General features: G+C 43.9%; 1 pseudogene; it reads right to left on the bottom strand.

Annotated features, from left to right (window-relative positions):
* Positions 1–1,111: 1,111 nt before the first annotated feature.
* LOC139365820 (coagulation factor IX-like) lies at positions 1,112–5,617 on the bottom strand (annotated as a pseudogene).
* Positions 5,618–7,309: the final 1,692 nt, after the last annotated feature.

Below are 7,309 nucleotides of genomic sequence, written 5' to 3'. Positions count from 1 at the left end.
ATTAAACAGCATGGTCATTACACAGGTGAACCTTGTGCTGGGGACAATTAAAGGCCACTCTAAAATGTGCAGTTTTGTCACACAACACAATTCCACAGATGTCTCAAGTTGAGAGGGAGCATGCAATTGGCATGCTGACTGCAGGAATGTCCACCAGAACTGTTGCTAGAGAATTGAATGTTAATTTCTCTACCATAAGCCGCCACCAACGTTAGAGAATTTGTCAGTACGTCCAACTGGGCTCTCAACCACAGATCACGTGAATTGGGACTTGTGGGAGAGCAGTTTGCTGATGTCAATGTTATGAACAGAGTGCCACATGGTGTCAGTGGAGTTATAGTATGGGCAGCATAACCTACGGACCCCAAACACAATTGCATTTTATCGATGGCAATTTGAATGCCCAGAAATACCGCAAAGAGATCCTGAGGCCCATTTTTTTTATGTATCTGTGACCAACAGATGAATATCTGTATTCCCAGTCATGTGAAATCCATAGATTAAGCCCTAATAAATATATTAAAATTGACTGATTTCCTTATATGAACTGTAACTCAGTAAAACCTTGAAATTGTTGCGTGTTGAATGTATTTTTGTTCAGTATATGCTTGAAAATGCTGTGCGTCTTTGACGAGCGCTGTAAGCTTGTTGCTGAATGTTTCTCAATAGAGAAATTGCATGGCAAACTGAATATTGACTGAACATTGCAGGTTTCAGGTTATTGTTTGGCTGCATTTTAGTATATAGACCAAATAAAGTATTTATTAAAATAATACATTTGTTTTGCACCTTGTTTTAATCCTTGCTTCTCGAGAGTAAATTACCATAAAGCAATTTCTAGTTGTTTGCAGACAGCCTTTTGCCTTCGTTCCTTCATCTGTCAGTAAATTATTCTTATAGTTTTATGAATAACCATGATGTACAGTAGGCACCTGTAGGACATGCAGGTATCTGCCTTGTAAAACGTGTTCTCACCAGCTGATTGGAGGAAGACGATGCAAGGAGACGTCCATTTTGTATTCAAAGAGAAATCGTCTTATGAATTGAACCCTGAAAACGAGACCTGAAACAAGACGGGGTCCTGAGGACCCTGGGGGTCAAAGGTCAAGCGTTAGTCGTCCAGGTCATCATGCAGCATGTCCTTGGTCACCGCCATAACGTGACGTATCCATCTATAGTAATGCTAGTCTGGTGTACACTGGTATACACACCATACTTCCCCTCCTTGGCACACTCCAACACAGTTGGTATGAGGACCCCCGCTCTCCCCCGGCGCAAGTCTTTGTCCACGTCAGCATAGCTGGCCGTGAAATACATACTTGGTGATACGGGCACCACTGCTATCCTTACACTGCATCCTCTCTGTAAATGGCACCTCTGTCTTCTGTAATGCGTGTGACCCCAGCCGGGGACTCATCCTTCACCACGTCTTCGGTGAATACCACGGGCCCCAGGCAGATGGGTCTGGCGTGGGAGGAGAAAAGGACGGGGGTGTGGAGGCGCAGCAGGGCGATATCATGATTGTAGAGTCACAGAGAGGGTGTTTGTACTGCTTCAAAACCTCGTGGTCCTGCTCTGTGCCCTCTTTGGCATAGATGTTATGCTCCCCTGGAGGGGTACAATCAATTAAACAATCTAGTAATCCATCTGTAATCAATCAAAATGTATCAGCCTAGAATTTAAGAGTCCTACACAAAGAAAATGTTCTAAAAGTAGTGACAACTTAGCTGAGCTAAAAAAAAATTACCAAAAACTCTGCAGCAGAGGTAATTCTGGGTCTTCCTTTCCTGTGGCGGTCTTCATGAGAGCCACTTTCATCATAGCGCTTGGTTTAAGGAAACTCATTAAGGAAAGAAAGCCCACATATTAACTTTTAACAAGGCACACCTGTTAATTGAAATGCATTCCAGACCTTATGAAGCTGGTTGAGAGAATGCAAAGAGTGTGCAAAGCTGTCATCAAGGCAAAGGGTGGCTACTTTGAAGAATCTCAAATAGAAAATATATTCAGATTTGTTTAACACTTTTTTGGGGAGGGTTCATACATAATTGCATGTGTGTTATTTCAAAGTTGTGATGTATTCACTATTCTACAATGTCGAAATAAAGAAAAACACTGGAATGACTAGGTGTGTCAAAACTGATGACTGGTACTGTATGTATACATGCAAATCCCAAGTTAGCAACCACCATCCTTTCTAACACTTGACATCCAGTTCCTCTATACACTAATGTAGTAACATTGTAGTCACACTACTGTTATAACGTGTTGCTACACAGTACTTAAGTAAGATTCTGGTAAATGTGGAACCAGATGTGTGAAATATTTAGGTTACATTCAGGTTTAAAGTTGACTCCATTCTGCGGCAGCTTGTAGCCCTCTGCACAGCTACATTGTGCCCCATAGGTGTCACAGAACACATTCTCAGTTATTCACCTTACACTGCCTGGCTGTTACTGTGAAGAGAAACATGCATCATCAACCCACGGCTAAAGAGACATGTTAATATGTAATAGGTTCAAATTGTTATGACTGACATCTGGTTTCCCAACAGTGTTATTACAATGTTTATAGGAGAAACGTCCAGGCAAAGATGGCAGAGCGACCTTAACTGTTGTGACCTGGAAAAACTTGCCCTGAACCAAGTGAAACGGAGGACATTCGTCAAGGCCTATGCTCCTTATACGGGCTTGACTCAAGTAAGTGTGCAGTGTGTTTACGACTCTCCTACCTCCCAGTTCATCCCAGAGAAGCCTGGTAGACAGGTACAGGTGTAGGAGCCCAGCTAGTCATTACAGGACGCCTGGTTCAGACTGGGACGACTTACACTGGTCCTCATCTGAGACATAACACTCATCATTATTGACATATTACACAATTGAGATGGCATACCAAGATTCATAGCGCTAAACGCTACAGTTTGTTACCCACAAAGCACACACCACCCACAGACACACAGCTCTGTGTCACCACGACAGTTCCTCATTAAGCAAAGGCTTGCCATCATAACCGACCCGAAACTCAATCTGAAAAATCCATACAGAATCTTTAAAATATCTTTAAAGTATCATAACACAATACCGTATTCTAGGACTCCCCCCACCACACACACACACACACACATGTCCACACACACTCACTGAGAGAGAGATGGTAAGGCTGCAACAGTTGTTGCTGGTGTATAACTGTGAGAGTTGTATACTTATTACTAGTGAGAAACCTACTAAAACCATCAGCAGAGAGAGCAGGACTTACCTCCCTAGAACAGCCGGCAGTCCAGCAGCATCACACACCATAGAAGAAATGTGTAAACTGTTGCCATTCCTGTCTGATTCTCTGGTATCACTATCCCAGTGGAGAGAAAAAAGAACACACTTCTATCATGGACACATTCCAAAGTACAGCAGTCTGTTTACTCTTCAACGACAGAGATACAGAGTAGGTATGCTGCTTGCTAGTTTAAAGGCAAAGATTTGAGGTACTCTGGTGGAAGTTCCCATGTGTGTAAATAATTTTGTAACGGATTGTTTTCAGGTTTTAACTTTTGAGGGCCGTTATTTTTGAATCTCTGTCTTCCTCTAGGTTTGGAATGGAATCAGAAACACACACTTTAGCAGAGAGCTCCACCGTCTACAAAAACCCCAACATTAATTTTTGGTAATATACCACTAGATGGCGCACACGTTTATAAAACTGTGTCTACCAATGCTTTGATCGAACATCACATAATTCTCTCTCACACACACACACACACACACACACACACACACACACACACACACACACACACACACACACACACACACACACACACACACAGTGATGAAATGGCTAAGGCCCAGAGTTTTCACTGATCAGCTCACATGGCCAGTACACACTCCTGGTCCTAAGGTTAACCATAGACTCACAACAGGGTAATGCAGCTCTCCTGGGTTCTGTGAGGATAGTGCGGATTTGGGTTGTACAATTCCATGAGCGTTCAATAAATTCCCTAGTTTTCAATAAATCCTGGTTGGAGGATTCCGGATTTTCCTGCTTATTCCTTTATTCCTTATTGAAAGTTCCTGGAATTTTGCAACCTTAATGCTGATGCAGCGTATTGCTGAGGGTCAGTGTCTGTGGAGCCCCAGTGTCATTATGTGGTCTGGTCTGGAAAATACAAGCCCTGGCCCCATCTCCTTCTCCATGAGTCCCCAGGCTGCTCTGATGGAGTGTTGTATTGACCCAGACCATTTATATTTCATCGAGTCGTTAAAATGCTAAATAATTCATACTTAAGTAATTAACACTGTCTTTTTGATGTACAGTCAATTCATCTCATGTCATAAAAATCAAAATACAGTGTTTCGGACTTCGTGAGGGAGGTTAGTGTAGTTGAAACATGATGACTTTGTTTTGAGAGCCGTCACAACTCAACACAGCTGCTGCTGTTGCTGCAGCTGATTTTCTGTTCACAACGTTATTCAAATGCTCCTGCATTTATCCATGTAATCGCCTCAGACCTGTGAGAGAACAGGCATTTCTGGGCCAACGACAGCATTTAAATCAAATGCATAATGTACATTCTCAACAGTGGATACTCCCTCTGTCCTAGCCGTCTGATTCACAGCCCAGTTGGTCACACTCAGGTGAGTATGAATGGTCTGGGAAGACATCCAAACAAGGCCGTGTAAGATCAGTGGTTCCCAAAAAGGGAACTAGGACCCCTGGGGGTACTTGGCCTATCCAGATGGGGGACTTGAGAAAACTCATGAGACCTTAGGCTTACTGGTGAAATGCACGAGGGGGTACTTCAGTGGTATTCCAGAGCAAAATTCAGCTGGTGGTACAGTGACAAAGGTTGGGAACCACTGTGTTAGATGGGACAGCAGGAATGGAGGAGGGGAGGACAGAGAAGTAGTGTGATTTATAAAGCCAGGACATTGATTTTCTTGACTTGCCTCTCTCTGCGTCCAGGGCACAGTTGGGAACTGGTTTCCTGCTCCAATTAGATTGTTCTCTACAATTGGGGATCAGAGCCGGGCCTAGCAGATAATACAAACTGATGCCTGCACAGTGTCATCGATTGTACAGTAGCTCTTGGGGAAGGCAAGGTTGGTTGGGAGGGAGGGAGGGATGGTGTGGCACATTGAGGTCCTGTGTTTATAGATTTCACACACGCACAGCCCTTTCATCTCTTGGTGACTGTCAATACACTCAGAATGCTTTCCAAGGAATTCAACCATGTACAAACATAAGATCAGATAATGCTTGGAGTTTGAATGTTTACACTCTCCTCCAGCTCTGTTTGTCCAATAGATCAAATCAAAAAACGGCAAATCAAAGTGTATTGATCGGGTACGCAATGCAGTCAAATGTCAAACGAGTACACAAATAATAAATATAATACATAGAAAAAGATGGAAATCAAGAAATGGCGGCACTAATCCAATTAACAACCAAAATATCCCCGTAACAGTAATCCGAATGTGTAACTAAGTGAGTGTTCACCTTGATGTGGGGACGATTTCAGGTCCTCAGTGATGTGCACACTGAGGAACTTTAAGCTTTTGACCCTCTCCACTGCAGCTCCTTTAATGATATGGGCGTGCTCACTCTTCTGTCTCCTGTAGTCCATGACCAGCTCCTTTGTTTTGTTGACATTGAGGGAAAGGTTATTTTCCTACCACCCCTCTGCCAGGGCTCTAACTTCATTGCCTCATCATTGTTGGTAATCAGGCCTACCACAGTCTTGTTGTCAGCAAATCAGCCCGACCACTGTTGTGTCGTCAACAAACTTGATGATTTGAGGTGGTGTCGTGCGTGGCCATGTAGTCATAGGTGAACAGAAAATAGAAGAGGGGTCTGAGCACACAACCCTGAGGGGCCCACTTGTTGGGGATCAGTGTGGAGGAGGTGTTGTTGCCTTCCCTCACCAACTGGGATCGGACCATTGGGAAATGTAGGACCCAGTTGCACAGGAAGTAGTTCAGACCTCAGGCCCTGAGCTTAGTGATGAGCTTGGAGGGCACCATGGTGTTGAAAGCTGAGATGTATTCGATGAGCAGCATTCTCACATAGGTATTCCTCTTATCCAGGGGGAAAAGGCAGTGTGCAGTGCACTGCAGTGCTCTGTGTTTTCCTTGAAGCGGGTGAGGTAGGGAGGTAGGCATCTGTGTCTGGTATTCCTTTTATAATCCATGATTGTCTGAAATCCCTGCCACATGTCTGAGCTGTTGAATTACAACACCACTTTGTCCCTGTGTTGTCTTTTTGCCGCTTCGATTATCTTGCTTAGGTTATAGTTGTTCTGTTTGTACTCATCCATGTTTCCAGTCACTTTTCCCTTGTGGTGGTTTGCTCTTTCAGTTTTGAGAAAATGCTGACATGTTCTAAATGTCACTGTAGGAACAACATCCTCTATGCACATCCTGATGAACCCAGAGACAGTCAGTGTCTTCATTGATGTTACGTCCAAAGGCGGCCCCGAACATATTCCAGTCCGCGTGTTCAAAACAGTCCTGTAGCATGCATTCCGATTGGTCAGACCAGCGATGAATAGACCTTACCACGGGTGCTTCCTGTTTTCATTTCTGCATGTAGGTGGGGAGAAGCAGAATGGAGGCATGATCTGACTTGCCAAAGGGGGGGCAAGTAGGGCTTTGTATCGGAATGGAGACTAAAAATGGTCTAACGTATTTTTCCCGCGAGTGTGGCAAGAGATTTGTTGGTGGTATTTCGGGAGAATTTTCCTTAAATTTCCTTTTGATAATGCCAATGAATGTGGCCTCTCTGCTGTTCCCAATTTGATCAATGTCCCGTGTAATTCCTTGAGTGCCAGCGTGGTGTCGTCTTGTGGAGGGATGTACACAGCCGTCATACAAACACCTGAGAATTCTATCGGGAGACAATGGGGTCGGCATTTGATCGTGAGGTATTCCAGGTCAGAGGAACAGAAATGATTAAGGGATTATACAGTCCTACAATCACACCATAAGTTGTTGTTCATGAAACATACTCCTCCGCCTTTATTTTTGCCTGTACGTGCAATGTATGGAAAACCCCCTAGGTTGTATAGCCTGGTCAAGCACCTCCACTCATCAGCCAGAGTCTCTGTAAGGCAGATTACCTTAGTCTTTCGTATCTCTCTGGTGGGAAATCTCAACTAAAATGGTGCCGGAAGAAATGGCAGCAGTTTTACGGGCGTTCAAACAATTGTGCTATTATGTGGGGGTTTTTGCAGTATTTTATGCCGTATCTTACGGCAGAAAAGAGCTTCTGGATATCAGCTAATACAGGGCTAAGATTGACTCATATTACACCGGCTCTG

The sequence above is a fragment of the Oncorhynchus clarkii genome, chromosome 14, assembly GCF_045791955.1.
Source record: "Oncorhynchus clarkii lewisi isolate Uvic-CL-2024 chromosome 14, UVic_Ocla_1.0, whole genome shotgun sequence".
NCBI classification, from domain to species: Eukaryota; Metazoa; Chordata; class Actinopteri; order Salmoniformes; family Salmonidae; genus Oncorhynchus; species Oncorhynchus clarkii.
Note: the sequence above shows the minus strand (reverse complement) of the source record. Positions and strands in the feature narration are given on the sequence as shown.